Here is a 22,353-nt window from a genome sequence, read left to right as displayed (position 1 = left end):
TGACTGTTGTTCCCTCTGTTTCGACCAGCCCCTAAACAGAGAGTTGAATAAGATTAGGGCGGTTGTCTGGGGATCCTGGGGACAGCTGCTTCGTGAAAGGGAGAATGTCAAATATCCATCATAATGCTTTCTTCAGTCAACACCCTCCCAGGGAGATGCCCAAGTGGAGGTTTCATTTTGGTGGTGGAATAATGTTCTTATGGGAGGGATGTCGATAGTCTGAGTCTGCATCCCAACTCTGCTCTATCTCCGTGTGTCGCCTTAGTCGAGTTATTTAATTTGCAAAGTCTCAGTTTTCCCATCCTTAGAATCAAATGACAGTAGTACTTCACTTTCAGTTGCTGTGAGAATTGAATAACGTGCAAAGTGCCTGGCACAGAGATCTCATCTTTGTATTTATTGCCGCCCTCCTATGCATTGCATGAAAGGAAACACTGGGCAAGATCCTACCATCTTCTTCTATCCTTGGCTGGCCGAAGTGTCCTCAACATATGTGACAGTTGAGGGACACAGCTCTGATCTCAGAGAATGTTCTTTCCTGTCATGGTAGCCTGAGGGATAAGAAAAGGGCACATTTATGCAGTGAGTAGTGAAGTCTATTGTAAGCAGTTTTTCTCTTCATCTTTTGCTATCCTTCTCTGACTTTTCCTTTCTCTTTTCCTCTTTGGGGTAAAACTATCAAGTGTCTACATCTCAGTATAAATGTACCTCAAAAACTGCATACCTACGTGAGGGAGAAAGCCCCGATAAGATAGTGACAATGATGGATGTTGTATGTGGGAAGGAGTGCCATCTGAAGGCGACCAAAAAGACTGAGACTGTTCTGGAGCCTGGCCGAGGTTAAAGGCCCCTCCTCTAAAAATGAGATGGACAGAGATATGTATTCACATAACGCCCGGCTGGAAGGGGGTGCGGCACGGAGCTCAGAGGACCTGCATTTCAGTTAATCCGCGACATTCTGGCAGTATGACCTTAGGCAGGTCCTTCATTCCTCGTGATGTTGAATCTTCTCATGCATATGACCATAATACCTGCCTCACAGGTTTGTTTTAAAAGTCTAAGAAATGATGTTATTCCACGCGGAAATCTTTGAAGGTTATGAGCACCACCCCCATGACGTTTGTTAGTGATAATAATTAAATCATACATACCAAAGATCTCCAGAGCTGTGAAAGACTGATAAGGCGACATGGACGAGAATGAGAAAGCATTCTTCGAAGCATGAAACGATATAAATACCTAATAATTTGGGTGTAGAACCTTTATTCTACAGGTCTGTAGGAAATACAAGAAACAAATAAAGGGAAGCACTATTTCAAATGGAAGGAGGTAAACCCGGGGAGCTCATTCTTTCAGGGGTGACATGGTTTGAAGAAAATAGTAAATTTCTTGGCAACCACCATCCTCGCCATCATCATAACAACAATAATAATATAGTCATGGCAATAACAGTAGCTAACATTATCACAATCTCATGTGCTTCCTAAACTAAACTAAAATTTTGTGGAATGATTCCAGTATTGAAATGAAAAAACTGAACTCTTTAAGTATGAAAAACCTTTGCAAGCGTCTTACCTGGTATCAATCTTGATGGAGCTGGGAGGGGCACGGAGAACTGTGGAATGAACACTTTCAGAACAACTGAATTCCATCTTCTGGACAATTAGTGCTTGCAAGTTAAATCCAGAGTAGGGAGAAGGAATGAGTTAGGGAGGAAAAAGAGCTAGTGTGGAAGGGAGGGAGAGACTGATATTTCTTAGGCAGCTACTATGTGCCGGTGCTGCACAGAGTACATTATGAGTGCGTGTATACAGCGAGGGACGAAGATCTCTTAGGTCTCTGGGGTCCAGTTTGCAACAAGAAAGCAATAGAAATTCAAGACGAATGGAACACGCATTTCCCCAATACAGGTGCTAAGCTACTACCATAATTTTGAATACTGGGTTGGGGAGACTAGACATCCAACCCATTATGTAAGTAATTCTTTTGTACTTTCTTTCCCTTTTGCAATTTTCCCAGAAGTTAGTGAGTAAATGAACCTCTACCACCTATGTTCAGAAGCACACTTTCTCTGATGTCGAGTTCTGGTTTATTATGTTATTATAAATGATAGATCAGGAGGACATTATGAAACATGGATAGGTTAAAACGAATAATATTAAAACGAATAATAACATCTTTGAGTGCACAAAGACACTGAGTGCTTCCTATATTTTCTTTCTTTCTCTTCTCTTTTTCCTTCCCTTTCTTTCCTCTCCTTTCCTCCCTTTCTTTCTCTTTCCTTCCTCCCTCCCTCCCTCCTTCCCTTATTTTTCTTTCTTTCTTTCTTTCTTTCTTTCTTTCTTTCTTTCTTTCTTTCTTTCTTTCTTTCTTTCTTTCTTCTCTCTCTTCCTTCCCTTCCCTTCCTTTGAGTTCTTCTTTCTCTGTTCATAGCAATTACAAACTAGATAAAATGATTTCCTTGTCATGCCCTTCACTATGTTTACCACAATTCTCACAAAACTGGATCTTTTGTAACTATTGTTTTTGTAACTAATTATTTCTTACTATTATACTACGCATATACTTTCTTAATCAGAATAAATTCGAGGATACTGACACTGCATTGGCAGAAACAGAATTATGTGTGTGATGTCGACATTTATAGTTTCCTGTGCAGCCTCCTTCCTCTGGTACAGATTCTGGAAAGACACATAGACAAAATGACTGCAGTGGGATCTCATGTCTGAGGTGAAGTTCATTTCTAATAAATGTATCACTACAAGGTATAGATTCTTATTTTAAATTAAAAATTTCCCAAATGTGAACTATCTCCCCCAAACAAGCTTTGTCCACTACATTCCTGGCAGACTCACTAGTTAGACACATTTTTCTCTAAATATAAATTTCTCAGATCTATATGAGTGAAACTTAATAATTAATTTTAAACCCTGAATTTGGAAAAACAACCCTAGATTTCTTTTTCCTACACTGACTTCACCCCTATTGAATACTTCCTATAAAAAGTCACATTGCTTATGGTGTCGACAGCCTGAGAGCCTCTTGGGGCTGCACCAGGCTGCAATAAATGAAAAGCTCTTTTCAGACTGAATTTTAGTTGTGTATTGTTATTTGTCTTAGAATCCATTTATTAGTCCAGAGATAATGTGACAGTTGACTCTTACAGTAACACAGTACTCATTAGCTAGCTTGACAGGGAGGTGCCAACATCCGCTGGAGATTGTATTTTATTAATCTTCATGGCTCATTTGGAAGCCTGGCTGGCTATCTTGTAATGTGCCCTCGTGCTGACTGGGACAGGGATGCGTAGCCATGCTTACGACTGAAGAATATCAACTTGCACGATAGGATCTTTCCCTTTCTTTGACCTGAAATGCAGAAATCTAGGAAAGCTCAAGTGGAATGCTGTAGAATCCAGTGAAAATTGCCTTCCTCGGAATCTGTAACATTCCTTCTAGATGCTAAGAACCACTTGATTTTAAAACTACTCAGTGCTCGGTTGGTATATATGCTAAAATCTGAGAAGAGATTTAGATTTAAGTTTAAGGTGAGAGTTGAAACGCCTTGAAATAGTATAGTTTGCTATCACATCTTTGTTCCCTTAATTCATTTTTGTGTGGTAATATAGTTTTCTGAGCTGATCTGATTTTTTTCCAGCTTATTGAATTTGCATCTATCATGCTCTTTGGGTCTGAAAAATCTTAGTGTTTGAACACACTGAACGTCATGACTCATAGCTCTTATTCCGTTGGCTTTTTGTTTTCAGTTGGATTTTTGCTACGAGTATATTTGTTTGGGATTTTATTGTGTCCTTTACCAATTATACAGCGATTTCTTATAAGGTCATTGCTTAATTTCAAAAAATGATTTTGATAATAAACGGTTTGCCAGAGGGTTGAAGAATTTCCAAGTCATCACACTTTTGGTGACTTTCTGGACAAATAAGCTATTATTTGATTTCTAAACCTCTACATATAGTATTCTGACTATATTTCTAGAAGAGTTTTCACTTTTTTCTTACCAATTCGAACATGTTTTACTCCATATTAACTGAAAATAGATTTGATTTGGATGTTTTCTTTGGCACTACACTAATAAGGCTAATCAAGATGAGATTCCAAGCCTTAAAAAAAAAAATGAAATCAACATGTGGTTTAATTCTCACTACTAATACTACCCTGAAAGACTGTTAAGCTTCTGATAGAAAACAATAAAAAACAAGGAAATTCACTGTTAAAATGGCAACATACCATATGTCCTTTAATACCTAATTACAACAGGGGCACAATAAGAAAGTCATTAAACCTGCACCCTATTGTGCATAGGTATCAGAGGACATATGGTGCATTTCAACCATTACTATGAATTTGATTGCATCTGTGATTTTCTGTTACAACTTTGACTGTATTTTCCAGAAGAAAATGTTGGTAGACATATTGGTCATTGAGAAGAATTGCCAACAATGAGAAACGGGACCATTTTTACCCCTCCAGAGGTAGGTGATTATAAATTGCATAAAGGCCTACTAATAACCTTGTTTTCTCTTCTGACTTTCAATGTCTTTTGGTGCTTTATTTCCCTCACTGAAAATTTCTCATTCAGGCAAATTATTTTTTCTTGCCAGATAAGGAAATTTGACCCAAGTCGTTGTAAAATGTGCATTTCTCACTAAATAGTTCCTGTAATATTGTAAATTTATATAACTATATATCAAAAATTGCAGATGACGACAGGGAGTACCATGTCTGTGCTTTTTCTTCTTACTTTTATGCAGATGGAATTAATATTCAAAATTGGTAATATTTTCTCTAGGGCTTGGTTTCAGAGTCATATATACATATATATGCATACACACATATATATGTATATATAAAGAGAGAGAAACAGAGAGAGAGAGAGAGAGAGAGAGAGAGAGATACACACATTATGAAGGCAAATATCAGGCATGAAGGATGTGGAAAGAAGGCATCAGTTTTTACCCTTAATCTTTACGTCTCTAATCCTTAACTTATAGCAGCCTAGTCATCCAAGTGCCTGACATGCTTAAAAGCATGATAAATATAACTTGATTTAATTCAATTCATATGATTTATTTGTATTTCATTCATTCACTCCTATATTTATTGAGCAACTGTTAGTTGCTGTGAGCTATTTAAAAAAAAATTTTTTTTTTTTTACATTTTATTTATTTTTGAGAAACAGAGTGAGACAAAGCGTGAGCGGGGGAGGGGCAGAGAGAGAAGGAGACAGAATCTGAAGCAGGCTCCAGGCTCTGAGCAAGCAGTCAGCACAGAGCCTGATGCAGGGCTTGAATCCACAAACTGTGAGATCATGACCCGAGCCTAAGTCGGACACTCAACCGACTGAGTCACCCAGGCGCCCCTGCTGTGAGCTATTTTATTTATTTTTTTTTTAATTTTTTTTTTCAACGTTTATTTATTTTTGGGACAGAGAGAGACAGAGCATGAACGGGGGAGGGGCAGAGAGAGAGGGAGACACAGAATCAGAAACAGGCTCCAGGCTCTGAGCTATCAGCCCAGAGCCCGACGCGGGGCTCGAACTCACGGACCGCGAGATCGTGACCTGGCTGAAGTCGGACGCTCAACCGACTGCGCCACCCAGGCGCCCCTCTGTGAGCTATTTTAAATGCTTGGACTACAACAATGCAAAAAACGGATAGGCCCTCACTAACCATACATGCTAGTGGAGAGAAACAGTGAGACAAATATAAACATAGTTTTTCAGAGGATGATAAATGCTATGAAGGGAACAGCAGTGAAGGGGACAAGAGTGGGCCAGGGAGTGTGGGAGGGCTTGTGTTGCTTCTCTGCTCATGAGCCAGATGGTGGTTGGAGTGCAGGGGATGAGGGGCCAGTTGGGAGCCCTGGGCTTCACGTAACCAATGTAAACAAGAATAAGGGTGGAGACTCATCCCAATGATCTCAAGGCAAATAGTAGGCGGGAGGTGATGGGTGTTGGGGGACAAAAGTGTAGGGTCTTGTCATGGGCCCCTGGAGCTCTGGGTCCCCTCTCGCTCCCACTACTGGGAGAAAGTGAGCTTACCTGGAGCTCCTGGAGCACCTGAGCTCTCTCTCTTCCCCCTGAAGTTGTAAGGACTGAGCCAGGCTTGGGACTCTTCTGTCTTGCACGTGTTATTTAACTGTTATTGCCCCAGACCTAGATTAGAGACCTACAAAAGATGACAAAAATCCTGAAGATATTACTACTGTTCAGGTTTGATCTTAAGTATGTTTTTCCTTTAGCTGGTAAATCATTACTTACTTTGAAAGCTTGAAAAAAATCCTAAAAGTAAAGTTTTGTGTTCCATAAAGTTTTAGTAATTAAGAATGCTATCACGTGTTAAAAATTTATCTCAGAACACTGCAATGGGGGCACCTGGGTGGCTTGGCCAGTTAAGCATCAAACTCTTGACTTCTGCTCAAGTCATGATCTCACAGTCGTGAGATGGAGCCCTGCGTTGGGCTCCACGCTGAGCTTAGAGCTTAGTTGGGATTCTGTCCCTCCTTCTCCCTCTGCCTCCCACTGCTCACATTCTTTCTCTCTCTCATGCTTTCTGTCAAAAAAAAAAAAAAAAGTACACTGCAATGAATTGTTTAGACTGTAAATATCGTATATTGTCTTTGCTGTAAAATACTAGTTTCATCAGTACTTACACATGTTGGCTTACCTGGAACACACACTTTTCTCAAAAAAGTTCTAGCATTATAGTTTAAGGAACTTTACCAGTGAAGCTTGCTTCATGCTAGGGACTGGAGTCAGATTAGAGCCTGGTCCTAAAACCAGAATAACTAGAATTTAACTCCTTGAGTTTAGGAAATGACTACAATAAATGCTATACAAACAAGTGAAAACGGTGAACACAAGACTCCTGAATATGGAAGTCTTAGTGTTATGCAATTACAGGAAGTCTTGTCAAACCTAAGTTTATGTACTTTTAATAGAACTTTTCAAGCTTAGGATTTTTAGAGGAGGACAGAGAGGTGGAAGGGAAACTTTCTTAAAAACTGGCATTAGTGGGTAAAAAAGAGAGGATCATACAATGGTAAGGGTTCACTATGCACCTTAATGGTTTGTAACATAGTAGTCTAATTAGTGACATTTAAATATCGTTTCCTTTCTCTTGATCCTCGTCTCACCAAAAGCATTAAAGGCCAACCCATTGGGACATAATTACAAGTCTAAAATATATGAAGTCAAATACTCTTCTGATCACTAAAATACAGTTAAATTACTGTTTTAAGTTTATTAAGGAACTTTTAACAGGCATTAAAAGTGGTGCAGTTTACTAACTTTTTGATATGGTTATAAATTGAGAAGTTTTCTAGTTTGTATCACTGGACATAGGTCTTTATTTTTCACATTTGTTTAAACCTGAATGAACTGGCCAGTAGAGAAGAGACATCACACTGAGATGTCAATGAGTCTAGTGATAATGGACTGAAGTTCTTTTTTTCAGGTTTAAGCATTTCCATGAGCAGAGTAGAACTTAATAAATTAAGAGTTGAGATTTAACATTTGCAACTGAATTGGAGGGCCTGACCCAGCCATTTCTTTCCTCTGTGCTAATTTTCCATCTATAGCATTGTGAATATAATTTTTGCTGCCTACTTCCCAAGGCAGTAGTCAGTTGGCTGTGGATGGCATTCAGTGAACTAGGATAAAAGTACAAAATACTGTTAACATAATTAACATAACTGAGACTCTTGCACTGGTCACTTAATTACCCATGGTGATTTCTTAGCACTTTATGGACATAACCCTATGCTAATTAAGGTATGATAGATTATCCATCTGTCTCTGTTTTAGAGACCCCTCCTATTATAAATATTGCCACCACCACCACCCCCATTTGACTGCGAATGCCCCAGTGACAGGAACTGTGGTAACTGCATCTGGTTCCTCATAGGTTAGATGCTCAATAAATGCTTGTTATTAGAAATGAGGACAGATCTCTGTTCACAGTAAATACTCAGTCAATCCTGTTATGATTGATCTGTTTGGCAGGAAAATAATTCAGTAAGAAATTAAATTTTAATTTATTTTGCCCTCTCTTTTATGTAAAGAAATTAACCAGAACTTCTGTTCCCTTATCTTAAGGCTGTTGTTTTGCAGAGCAAAAAAAATGGAATTTGCTTGAAGATACTGCTAAACTGCTTCTCCGACATCATATTTATTACTGCTCTTAGAGAACATTATAGCAGACTTTACAGAGGGGACAAGGGGAGAGAAAAATGCTTGGAGAAAGAGGGATGAAAGTGGGTGCATCTGAATTAGGGAGTGGGTCCTCAAGACCAAGAAGGAATGTATTGTACTCTTGGGGACTTCTCTGAGGCACAGGATTTGGTGGGAAGGTTCATGGTGCAGTCCAAGGGTTGAGTTTCTGCTAGGGTTCCAGGTTCTGTAAGAATTCCTGTGCCCTGGCAGCCAAGCATGAATCCTTCCCTCTCCCAATTGGGGAACATTCAGGTTGAGACAATAGCGAAGAGCGGCCAAGAGTCTTGAAGACCAGAAAACACCTCTCACAATGACTCTGCTTGCTGAAGTTTGCTGGGATCCATGTGGGTGATGAAGAAGACCCTGGAGTAAAACAAGGAAAGTGTTTTTGAAAGTCTTATCTAATATAAGCACCAATATAAGCACTTATCTAATATGGCACCAAGACTGGAGCTGCACAGACCAAGTGATACAAAAAAAAAAAAAAAAAAAAAAAAAGATTCTATGGAAGTGGGATAGAAAAAGACATTCCCATAGGGCGATGCAGGGACCTAAATCCAAATCCCTTCCAGACTTTCTCAATGTTTTTCATAAGTCTACAGTTTTTTCTTTACGGCATTGTTTCGTTGCCACAATCGGAACCTAATCTCCTTTGAAGCGTTATTTCCAATTATACTTTCCCACATTTTAGTACGTCTAAATATGGGTTTGACTAACATCTTCCCATGTAAGTTAGGATCTTTGAGTGACGACACTGAGACTGTACAGCTTTGAGGGCTTCTGTGCCTTGATGACATTGTGGTAAATCTGAATCAAGTGTCTCGACTACACAGGAATGAAGCAAAAGGGTAAATGCCTTTATTTTTGAGTTTATTAGTAACTCTGAGAAACTTAATGAAGTTCATGTAAAATTTAGGCATTTGAGTGGTTAGAAGTAGGAAGAAGCAATGGGAAGAAGTCAGGACAAATAGAGATTAGGCTGGCCTGCCATGTTCTGCTTGATGAGCCCCTTTCTTCTACCTTCTAATTCGCACTTGTTCTCATGCTCTAGTATGAACCCTTTCAGAGGAGATGGCAGCTGAAGACCAAACAAGATAAAAAAACAACAACAGAGCCTGAACCAAGATGATTAAAATGCCCTAAGCTGCCAGGGTCCCCGGGGCATGTGACAACTCCTGGCCCAGCTGAGCACTGCTCATCAGGGACCTTTCAATAATCAGTGTCTCCAGTTACTTTGCGACCTCTTTTACCTGAGAAGGAGTTTTAAAACCTCTCTTATCCACCCTAAACCTTTCAACACAAATATAGGAACGAGACATACTGTGCTTCCTGATGCACAGAAATAAGTCTTGAAGTGGCTGTTCCATTTGATCTATTTTGGTCCTCAGTGGATTGAGGTCTAAGTGTGAATTTAGACAGACTGGACCCCATACTTCTTTGTGACTTTAAAGACCACGTAGCTTATTGCTTCTATTGAAAACCTGGGTCTATTTAAATTAGGTACTTGATTTCTCTTCAACCCTTCTCAGTTTTTTTTCCCCCTAAAACATGCATTATTCAGGATGAGTCGGAAATAAATTCTACATCATCCATGGGTATAGCCCTCTGAATAACATTTGCTAAGGTCAAGGAGCTACTTTTAAAAATTATACTTTACTACCCATGCAGACTGTAAAAAATTCAGTTTTAGTGTACCTTATGAACTTAGTATTGTTACCATGCTTGTTAGAACTAGGTTTTTAAAACCATAATTTAATACAGGGTGAAGCAGGTCACTATGAAGACACGCTTATCAATGATGCAGAAGGAACTGAAATCTAAAACATAAAGTCAGAAATGTATTTTGCAGATATAATACGACTATGCTATTTTGTTACCCTTCCATTTTAGAGTGAATGGAGGGGGAGAGCAGTTGGAGCCCAGGAACTTGCATTTGTTTGTCGATACTGCATAAGAGCTGCATAACCCTGGCCTCATAACTGTAACCTCTCTTAGCCTCAGTTTCCTTTTCTGCTCATTAAAAACCTAGCACTAAGTGAATTTCAGCTGTAGGGTTTATTGCCATCCCTATTGCTAACCAATGTATCTTTTTGAAGCCAAAATGTTATTTTAAGGCAAAGTTCTGACTCACGGTTTGATATGGCATAGATGAACTGTAGTTGAAATTTTAATTCAATTTCATTTAGAATGTTAAATTTTATTTCCTTGGGAGAAAAAGCATAATTGTTGAAGGCCGAGGACTTTTATCAAATGAAAGAGATGAGAGAGGCATGCTGTAACCATTGTTTCTTTTCTGCATTAATAATCAGTCCTGGTAATGAAAGATAGGTGATAAAGCAATTTAGTTTATGAATGGTGAGATGAATATATAGCATCAAAGATCATAAAGCCATATAAAAGTTTGCAATTATTTATGAGATCTTTGAGTCGAGCAAACTTGACACTGAAAGAGTTTAAGGTGGTTTAAGGTGTTGCTGGTCACTTACATTCTTGGGGTCATTTAAATATTATGCTAATGAAAAGAAAATGGACTAAAGTATTATCCCGTTAATGAACTTAAAAGTAGACCGTAGTAGAAATATATGATAAATAAATACAATGTCAAGTTAGAAAAAATGTTGTAGTTTCATGTTGTTGGTTTGCAAATTGAATTTTTACATAAAATTTACACTAAATGGAACCTCATTATATAGTGATGAGGTCCAGTATGATCCAAATCATTAAAATCACTGTACTGCTTAATGATTCACTAAGTGGTACTGCAGTGCCATAAATTTAGCACTAGTTTCATGATTCAAAACACCAGACTGAGACACCAGCAAATCGTATGTGGATCATTAAATTTACAATGAATGTCAGAGATGAAATAAGGGGGAAAAAACACTTTGAGAGATAGGGATAATATGTGCTCTAAGGTGACATACATCAAGATAAATGATCTTATACCACTTGTGCTTGGATAATAATGGGGGGTAGTTTTTTTTGTTATTCCTCATTTCGTAATTTCCAGAGGGGCTGGAAGTCTAAACTCCTACGAATTAAAGCAGCTGTCATTTTTTGACTACCCTGTGATCTGTTTCATTTATATTTATAATATATACATTTATATATGCCATTACATTTTAAACTTAGCTGATTTTGCCTAGACATTATGGCTCATCTAATTTCCTATCATATTAGTTCAAAATGATTTTTATGGTTGGATGAAATTTGGACTGGAATTACATGAAAGCTACTGAGAATATAAGGTTTAATTCTGAAATCCTTAACGATGCTTTAAATCACACCCTCACCGAATTCTTAGCATTATCTAAGTATTTATTTGGGGGAAAATCTGTGTGCTCTAACTTGCAAAATTGAATATGTTAAATATATGCTAGATTCTCACAATCCATAAGTTTTACTGTTTAGGGAACTGAGGAATTCACACTTGAGAGTACATTGCTTATGCATATGATTTGGAACATGAAAGGCAAACATTTCTTTGGGTCACAAGTAAATCCTCTCACAAGTCTTTTATATAGAGTAGGGTATGGAAGACTGTGATTTTTGATAGATCAACACTGAAAAAGCACAACAAATAGCTAGGCGGCATCTCAAACACATTGGGTTAGCCAACAGTGCTAGATCTTTGTCAGGAAAACCTTGCATACCACATAACAGAGATTCGGAGATGCTGGCTTGAAGTTCTCAGATATGCTATACTAACTTCTGGATCTGGGGGCAATCTTGAGATGTACCACAGCCTATTTTACTCAATTAAATCAGTCAAGCTCTGTGGATTTGCAGACGAGAACTTTGCCCACGTGTTAACTTTGCCCACATGTTACCTTCATCAGTGTAAGTTGTATCAAATAGCTTCTGAGGGCCAGGAAGTTTTTGTTTGTTTGGCTATTTATGTCTATCAGAAGAACGCAGGAACAAGGACAACCATAAAAATCCCAAGAGGATACCAAACATAACTGCAAACTCAGTGAGGAGGCAGGGCATGGGGATCATGTCCTTTATTTCAATGATATAGCTGTTAAAAAGTCATGTGGGAGCAAAAGCTGGGTGCTGGTGAAAACAGTTTGTGGAAGTCGTACAGCAACTACTGCTGTCTTAAAATTTTTTCTTTTAATGTTTATTTACTTTTGAGAGAGAGAGAGAGAGAGAGAGACAGAGTGTGGACTGGCAAGGGGCAGAGAGAGGGAGACACAGAATCCAAAGCAGGCTCCAGGCTCTGAGCTGTCAGCACAGAGCCCAACATGGGGCTTGAACCCACGAACAGCGAGACCATGACCTGGCAAGTTGGACACTTAACCGACTGAGCCACCCAGGAGCCCCCTGCTGCTCTCTTTTCCTAGTGCAGCTTGGAAGAGGATAGGCTTTTTCCTTAAGAGACAAGGATAGTTTGATTCTGGCTGCTGGACCCTAAAGTGGAACACTGAGAAGAGATTATTCCTTCTTGTAAAAATAAAACTGCTTTTAAAAATTCTGCTTTTGTTTAGGGGAAAAGATGGAAAAGATAAGAAAAGAGGAAATGTATTCAATGAAAGCATGTAAGATTGATTAGTCTACTTAACCTTTGGGGTTTTCCTCACTTACCTCAGTGATACGGAGTTTTATTCCAGTTGGCCAAATACTTAAGATAATCTCTTCTTTCGGAAAGAGTGGTATTATTAGTAACCATAAAATGAATTTGTACAGCCTCCCCCCTCACCCAACAGTTATTAGGTCTTGGACCATCCAAGTCAAACACAGGACAACAAACAAATCAAACACCAGAGACCAAAGGGAACCATAAAAAAGAAATGTATTCACTTTGTCCTTGAAACTATGAAAACAATTTCTAGAATAAACAGGTTATGAAAACAGGATAGGGTATTCTGTCAGCCCGTGCAGGGTCTGTTATCTAGAAATTGCTCATAGCAGAGGGGTACAGATTGTTAGAAGAGGAGACAAAAGTGCCATTGTAGTCTTCCTTAATAAGCCTTAGGACAAGACTGTAAAATGTGGCAGTTTAGTAAGGTTCTGAGACAAAACAAATGGTATATAGCATTTTGCTACTTATTCGGAAATCCACCTCTGGTCAAATGCTGGGCTCTGAAAGAATTTACCCTCTTTCTTTTCTGCCTCTGAGATTTCTGTTAACTCTGTGTAAGAAGGATAATGTTTCCTAAGTTTCTTGATTTATATGCCCTTAACAACAAACAAATTTCCTTCTACCAGGAGTGGGTCCAGGTTAAGAGGGAAAGGGGCTATGATTTTTGTAAGGATGAATTCCTTACAAGGTAAATTCCTTACAAGGTGAATTCCTCCTCTCTCCCCCAACTCCCCTAATCTCAGATCTGAGGATTTGGTGGGGAGATGAGGAAAGGTCTAGGGGAGGAAAGTTATCAGAAATGTGTTCCAACATTCTCTCTTTATGGCCTCAAAGATATGAACAGAGAGGAGGTAAATTAGCCAGGCTAAGATGCAAACAAAGAGTAGAAGGACTTTCGTTCCACTGTTTTTTTTTGTTTTTGATAGGCGTGTGTGTGTGTGTGTGTGTGTGTGGGTGGGTGGGGGCTATAAAGAGTGCAAGGAGCCTGTTCACTCATATGGGGCAGCCCATGTATCATAAGGTAGAAGAGCAGAAGGCTCAGGCAGAAAGAGGGCTTAGTTTGCACCCCTGAACTTCCATTGGTTACAATATGGCATGAATAAGGAGATGAGAGGCAGTGGGCAACCCTGGAGCTTGACGTCCAAGGGACTGAGAGGGACCCTGGAGGCTAGGAGTTGGATAGAGGATGTGACAGAGACTCAGGGAGTGGGAGTTGTCTGCAGCATCAGCAAGAGTGGAGGAGTTGAGCAGAGGTCAAGTCCATAAGATAGGCCACTAGGTGATGACTGAGCAAAGAAAGAGTGAACCACAAGTTCATGATCTGCAGTTATTAGCTGTGGAGTATAAATGAGTGCTGGTATGTGGGAAAGAGCCAACCATTCCACAGAAGATGCCAGATAGACAATCCATGTTCAAGAGCCAGCGTAAGGCCAAAGGATCCCATTAATCCCAACACCTTCCAGTTTTATGTCTCTCACCATACACCAAGACACTGTTTTGGAATGTAGCAAGGGAAGCAGGGAACAATGACTGAACATCTTCCAAAGACTGATTTAAACGAATAGAGAGACTTCCAATTATTGGTTTAAGCTTCATTTTAATCCAGATTGGACTAAATTTAATTTTCCCTCCATTTCTTGATTGGTTGGGGCCTTTATGAGGAAAATCAAATCATTTATACAGGAGCCATGTTTTCCTTGCATATTTGAATTGTAATGTGATAAACATATGTAATGGGGCAGAAAATTTAATCATCTCAAAAGTTGCTGGTTCTCTGTGGGTTGAAACTGGGAGGAACTGCCCTTCCTTGAGCCGGAACAAAGCTGGAGAGACCAGTGGGATGGAGTCTCTACAACTAGGTCGTTAGGCTGGGGGCCAACTGAATGTGCTGCCCAGACAAGGCCTCGAGGTCCTATAAAGGAACACATATGTCTAGCTTGCAGAGTATATGCAACAGCATAATTATTGAGCCACTGGTGGAAAATTCCAATCTGAAAATAAGAGCATCTGGGATGAATGACTTCTCTGTAAATGTCTGGCGTGCGTCTGGACGATCTGTTTCTTCACCATTGTGAACATTGACTATCCATAAAAACCTCATCATTGTCAGAAACAATGTTCGGTCAGCTGTTGGTCAACAAAATAAACAGCCTTGTTTGGATTAGGTCTCCCATCTCTTTAATGTGATTCCAGTACTTAATATATTTTGCATACTAATGCCCTTTGACTAGAGAAATATCTTTGTAGTGATCTCTCTTTTGACTTGTGAGCTGTTTCTTTTGCCTTAACACAAGATGCCTGCTGTTTCTTCAGTTTCGGGATGCAAGGTGGTGCTTCAATCATTTTATGAAGAATTTTGACTCAATCACATTTTAAGTGGGTTGGTTTCCTCTCTTTTGTGAGTAGAGATGAGGAATAAAGAAGAGAATGAGGTAGAATGGAGAGAGAAGGCAAAGAAATGTATAATTATTTTCCCTTTTTAGCATTGCATATACTGATTTATGCAGGTTTCTATTTTTACTCATCATCACATTTCTGAACTTTATAGAACCTTGAAACTTTGTCTAAAACTAAGGCATAGAAGAAGCTCCCTTTAAGGATGTCATCTAAATAGCTGCATTTGATTTAATTTTCCTTTAAGATGGGAATTCTGAAAATACCTATGCTTTTGCAGGTCCCTTTTCAGATAACCCCCATCTTAAATCATTAACCAATGTGTTCTGAATATCTATGATGTACTGATTCTACACAGAGATTCCATCTTCCACCTCATTGAAGTTCAGGCAATAAAGAACAGCAAAAACATGTGTTTTTGGAGTGGCGGGGTGGGGGGGGGGCAGGATTACTGGGAGGAGTGTGTAGGAAATGGTGGAGAAACAAAACATGCAAAGTATCCCTTTCCACACAGATGTATTAGAGTTTGAACAAGAATGTTGGATGTCCTGTGTTTCCAGCCCTACTCCATCTTTAACACCCTGGGTGACTTTGGCCACATCTACTCTAAAGTAATCACTGATTTCACAGGCATGGTGTGGGTTATAAAAAGAGCTAAACCCTGTGAAAATACTTAAGTCATAAAATACCACACAATCATGAAATATTAACCATATCCTAATTACTGAAATCATCTAATGTTTTTACATTTTATTCTCAGTTAACCTGCATAACATGACCCTCTTCCTACTCTCACTCTTTGTTCAAAATCCTAGAGCTTCTGATCCAAGGGTGTCTTCCTTATGGGGGTGACGAAGTTTTGTTTTCCCCGTCTTTCGTAAGTACAAGGAAACCCGTATCCCCATCTATGTCGAGCATGTGACAGTTGATTGACTGTTAATAACCTTGACGATGTTATTTTTCTTAGAGAAAAAGGAGACTTGATGACTTCTTTGTTCAATTTCACCTAAAGAGTAGTCCTGCCCGGCGCACACTAAGTGTCATTGGTAGGGAATTGTCCAGGAGGCATTCAGTATGCAAATGTTCTAATTAGATCAATGTAAAAGAGCAGTCGTACATTCTGTTATAGCAGTGTGTCTGGTTCCATTAACAAAACCTCCCGAAGGCATGCACTACTAGTTTTCTCAATTAGTTTGTCCCAGATCATTTCATCTTAGGGAAGGGAGGGGAGGAAGGGTGGAATAAGAGGGTGAAGGGAGGTGGCAAATTACAGGTATTTTCTCCAGCTCAGAGAGCTGTCCCGATTTGTCCCATATTCCACCTGGTCACTATATTGGTCTTCAGAAAAACACATCCCTACACAGTATTTGCGCAGGTTAAAAATAAAACAAACCTCTCCCTTCTTCTTCCCCTAATGAAACAAATAACACTGTCACTAGCACCACCTTTTCCTCTTCTCTTCCTCCCTCACTTCTTCCTCCTCCACTTCCCTATTTTTACTTTCCGGAGAGTGTAGCTCTATGTAAAATTCTAGCACAGGGTCTGGCACCTAATAGTGATTTAGTTAAGTACTTACTTATTTCCTTTTCTCAAGCCTACAGCATGTCCCAGTCCTCTGAAAATGTAGAACAAAGATCACAGCTGTAGGATGTATAATAAGGGTCCCCAATTCATAATGTCTGAAAAGACTGCAAGTCTTTATCTTTACATGGGACTACCCTTATGGGGCCGTAGAGCTGTTTGTTTTAGAAGGCTCTGAAAATTTTGAATGCAAGATGTGTGCAAGAGAGATTTTTAAATCTCCGGGACTCTGGAGGAACAGAGCAAGGCGAAGGGGCGTAAACTGGCCGAGAACAAGTCGTGTGTTGGGTCATTGGCTGTTACACTGTGCTCTTCACCATCCCTTTAGCTTGTTCTTTCTGCAGGTATTTGCCTCACTATTGGGGGGGATGAGCCTTGACTCAGCATTATTTCCAAATTCCTCCCTTCCACTCACTCCTTCAAGAATTAAGAAGTCATTAAGGAATACGGACAGCAGTACGAGGTTGACTAGTGGAGTAGGGAGCTAGGGCAAGGGCAAGGGCAATGATGTTAGAAAGGCTGGAGGCTGGGAACAGAGAACAGGTATAAACGCTTCTGGGCTCTGAGAAGTCCTGGTTTCCCTAGTCTACCTATCCTACCCAAGCAAACAAAAGAATTTGTGTTCATAAGGTGTCTTGACTCTTTTCACCTGTCCCTCTCATCCCTCCTGCAAGAGAGACAAAAAGGAGGTGAAGTGGCATGGGAAGACCACAGAGTTAAAATCAGAAGAAATGAGCACTAATGTGACTTTACCACTTGCTAATTGCCTATATCACAGTCACCTAAATCTTTGAAAGTCAGTTTTCCCAACTATAAAATGGGGACATTACCTGCCTTACATAGTTTATAGAATTGTGCCTCAAATGTGATAAAGTATGTGAAAACCTTATGTAAATCTTATTACCTTATATACTTCTTTGCTCATTTTGTGCAGAAGCCACAAAAATAGTACTAGTGGAGTCTTCTCGAGCAGCTGTTTTGGAAAGAATGACAGAGAAAAAATAACTAAATAACAGTTCATCAGTATCTACAGGGCTAGTCCACAGAAGAGAACAAAACACCTTCTTGGTATATTATTTTTTGAGGAGCAATAGAGAGGAATAGGTTAGATTAAAAAAAAGAATTTATTGGGGCGCCTGGGTGGTGCAGTTGGTTAAGTATCTGACCCTTGATCTAGGCTCAGGTCATGATCTCACAGTTTGTGAGTTCAAGCCCTATATCGGGCTGTGTGCTGATGGTGGGGAAACTGCTTGGGATTCTGTCTCTCCTTCCCTCTTCCCCACCCCCACTTGTGTGCACTCTCTGTCTCTCTCAAAATAAATAAATAAACTTAAAAAAAAGAGTTTATTTGTCATGAAATAATGGGATGGGTGACTATTTTGATTACAAAAGCTTTTTCCCTGGAAATCTTAATGACCAAGGAGACTAGGCATTCAGTGCATGGCTTCCATAAACATTTAAAGGGAAATACACTAGCTAGAAGTGGTTACAATGACTGTCGATTGCCAAGTAGGTTTATTTGGTAACGTATTAGTTTAAACCATATGAAATTTCTGATATTTATCAGCCTGTGACCTACAAAAATGATCTCATACCGTTAGCTTCTCTAAGAGCTAGAGGCAAGAGAGTGAATTGTGGAGGTGCTCTAGAATGTATAACTGAGAATAACTGGGTGGGTTTAGAAAAGGTAAAGGCATCTAGCTTGCTCAAGAAGCCACATTAGAACACCTAACTGTAGATCCGAGGATGAAGAAAGTCCAGAGTAGTCGTAAGAGGATGGTAAGACATCAGAAAAATTGGGATAGACTGTGCTGATCTCTGCTCAGAATGCTCTTCTACCTTTCCATCTGGCTCTCCTCTACTCATCTCAGGTCATATCTCAGAGAAGCCTTCCTAGAAGAGTAAGTTTTAGATCTTTCTCTTACATGCTTTTGCAGTACTCTGTGGTATCTCTTAACAACACGTAGGAAAACTGTTATTGCGTGTGTAGATGTGTTTACATTTCTGTTGTCTCTACTAGACTGTGGAGCTCCATATGGGCAGGGGCCATGTTTTCCTTGCTCATCACTATATCTCCGGTGTTCGGCACAGCATCTGGCGTTCAGGGGTTTCAAAACGTTTAGGAGAATAAGGCTGAATAATGTCAAGGAGTTTGAAGGGTGATCAGTAAGAATGGTGATCTGTTAAGTATAAAACTAGATGGTGCAGTGGAGAGGAAGAATGTGAATCAGAGGCCAAGGAAGACAGAAGAAATAAATCTGGTGATATGAGCTATGGGTGAAGAGGTAACCAACAATGAGTATGGTTTGAAGAATTTGAGGTAGACAAACTGAATTTAAATCATTAAAACTATGAAAAAAAGGTATCCAGCTCTGTGATATAGCTGTGGAAGTGTCCCTAATAAAAGAGAAAGCAACCCCCATTGGTCCCCCCCATGGCCCTACTCTGAGCTGCCAGATATTGAGAGAAGATAGTCTTCATGACAGAAGACATTGGAAGATATTGTGACTTAAAGGAGTCAAGTTCTTGAAGGGACAAAATGTGAGAAGTGAGATCAGACACCAAAAGACAGTGGACCCACAGTTGAGTTGTGGTCTCAAAGGACAACAGGCAGGAGCTGAGGGAGAGTAGAGTGAGGGGGGAGGGTGGCTGAGGGAGAAACCAGGTCTAGAGTGGCAGGAGTGGATAGTTTAAAATGTGGAAGTCCCTGAGGAAAGAAGTGAAATGAAACGGAGGAAAAATGTCCGCTGTGATGAATATACCCAAGCAGGGCTGTGGAGCTGTTGCCAGAAGTCCCCGGCTGTTCAGTAAGACCCAGGGTTTCTGCCAAGATGGAGGGCTGGTCAGTGTTTCCACAGCCTTCTTCCCCAGCTAATTTAAGATAGAAAAGGTAGAGGGGTGAAGTCCCTGCCCTAAAGTTTAGTATTAAATCAGGAGAACAAGCAAATCTCTCTCTAATTATTCAAGTTGTTTAATGATATGCTTTAACAGTTATTTTGCTGCATGGCAATTAGATTCAAATGGTAAGTCAGTCACATAAATGAATATAATTAGAAGTGTTTTTGCATAGTTAAATCAAGCATTTAGAGGCCTGTTAGGCAAATGGTGGTCCAGGGAGAAGGAGAATTTGTGGCTCTTAGCACTTTCCCTGCTAAAGGGAAGGATTGTTGCTTGCTCCCAAAATTCTCTCCTTGGTGTGGTCCTTAGGAAGTAGGCTGCCTGCCTTCTAGTCAGATCATCCTTTGACCTTACAGTTTATCCCTGTCCTTCTCCCCAGAAGGGGCACAGAGGAAGAAGGAGGGATGGAACAAGGGTGGGGGCTGGGCAGGTAAACACCTTTCCTCCAGGGAGTATAGAGAATTCCTGACTCTGGGCAAGTATTTTCTCATGTCTTGCCTCAGTTTTTTTTTTTTTTTTTTTTTCTCCTATTTTACATTTTTATTATTTTAAAATATTTGACACAGAGAAAAGGAAAGGGAAAGAGCATAAATGCTCCCCACCTATTATAAGCTTTGATACATTTCACATTTGGCATGTTTACTTCAGGATTTAAGAAAATAGACAGTACATTGCAGGTAGAGGTGAGGCTCCCTTTTGTACAACTCTCTGAATTTTCCTCGACCTACAGGAGCCATCAGGTTGAAGTAGGTATGTATCACTCTTATGTGTGTTTTTATACTTTTACTACTTATGTATGTTTTCTGAAGTAAATATAAAGTTTTTGAGTGTTTTTAATTTTCAAATGAATGATACAATGTGTTCATGAGTTTGAAAGGTTTTATTCAGCAGTAAGTTAGAGAATACTCAAATATCAAACTCAAGCCACAGGACTTCAGCATTAAGAGCGTTAAGCACATGTAATTATCCTACAGATCAAGAATTCCATAGGTGGGCTATTCCAGGTCAGGTCGGGCCGTTCAGTGATACCATCAAAGACCCAGGCTGTTTATATCTGTCTGCCCTGCCATGGTTGGGAATTACGTTTCTTCCTTAGGTTTGTTGCCTCCGTGTAGCAAGATGACCGCAACCAAGAACCATGGTCTCACACAACTACATTCAAGGGAAGAGAAAAAGGGCCGAGAGGAAGATATTTCCCATGTAGCTATGCACTCTGCACAGTTCCGGGACTGGGAATATAATGGATTTCACTCTCATGAATAGGTTACGTTTTATGGCACAGTTAACTTTAAAATGGAGAGACTATCCAGGTGGTTCTAAGCTAATCCCAAAAGCCTTTTTAAAGTAGAGTTCTTTTCCCAGCTGGTCACAGAGTAGGAAGTCAGAGATTCAAAGCAGAGAACCATTCATTCAATGCCTTGTTGCTTGTTTTAAGATGTAGGGTATCATGTGGCAAGGAGTGCAGGTGGCCCCTCTGAGCTGAGACAGGCCCCTGGCTGAGAGCAAGCAGGGAAAGGAATACCTCAATCCTAAACTTGTAAGGAACCAAATTCTGACAATAAGAATGATCTTAGAATAGCAGATTTTCCCCCAGAGCTTCCAGATGGTAGCTCAGTCTTCTCAACATCTTGCTTTCAACCTTGAGATACCCTAAGCACAGAACCCACCCAAGCCATGCCAGATTTCTAACCTATAGATGGTGAGCTAATTAATGAATATTGTTTTAAGCTGCTAAATTTGCAGCAATTTGTTACACAGCCATAGAAAACTAATACAACTTAGCTAATAATACTGAGTTAAATTAAAATATATCCAACGGATAAAAAAAAATATACTACTACTAGAAACTATGTTATCAAAGCACATTTAATGACATTTAAAATATTCATGATAAACTAAGAAAAAAAAAGGAAGATACAAAACTTGTAACTACATGTAACTATATATAACCATATGTATGATCCCAAATGTGTATTTGAGATCTTATTAGCCAGGGACTTTGGTCAAGTTGCTTAACCTCCATTAGTGTCTTCGTCTGTAAAATAAAGATTTTACATTTTACGTGTAAAATAAAAATGTCATATCTCTCCAAATCCCCTAATATAACTTCATTAACTATTTGGCTTCCCTAAAATACAATCAAGAAAAGCAAATGAATGCTTGATTCTTTCTTCTTATTTTTAAGTGTTTATTTATTTATTTTGGGAGAGAGAAAGAGCGGGAGCACAATTACTCAAGTCGAGGAGGGGACAGAGAGAGAGATAGGGAGAGAGAGAATCCCAAGCAGGCTCCTTGCTCAGGATGGGGCCCGATGAGGGGCTCTATCTCATGATCACTATGAGATCATGACCTGAACTGAAACCAAGAGTTGTACACTTAACCAACTGAGCCACCCAGGTGCCCCAATTCTTTCTTTTTATTTACCAAGTTTTAGAATAATAAATTGGTGCCCTATCTACCTGCAATATTGACCCATGAGTTTTCAAAAGAAACATTGTTGTGAACCTCATGGGATTTAAAATATTTTGATTCATTTTAACATTTTAATTCATTGTAGTGATTATTATTCTGTTTGATGTTCAAATTGTTCCTTCTTTGGCTAATGAGAGCACCTTCAAGCTGACTTTTGTGTCTTTAAACATGGCCTCATTGGTCCTTGA

Source organism: Acinonyx jubatus, chromosome A1, assembly GCF_027475565.1.
Source record: "Acinonyx jubatus isolate Ajub_Pintada_27869175 chromosome A1, VMU_Ajub_asm_v1.0, whole genome shotgun sequence".
Taxonomy (NCBI): domain Eukaryota; kingdom Metazoa; phylum Chordata; class Mammalia; order Carnivora; family Felidae; genus Acinonyx; species Acinonyx jubatus.
This window is presented reverse-complemented; position numbering follows the sequence as displayed.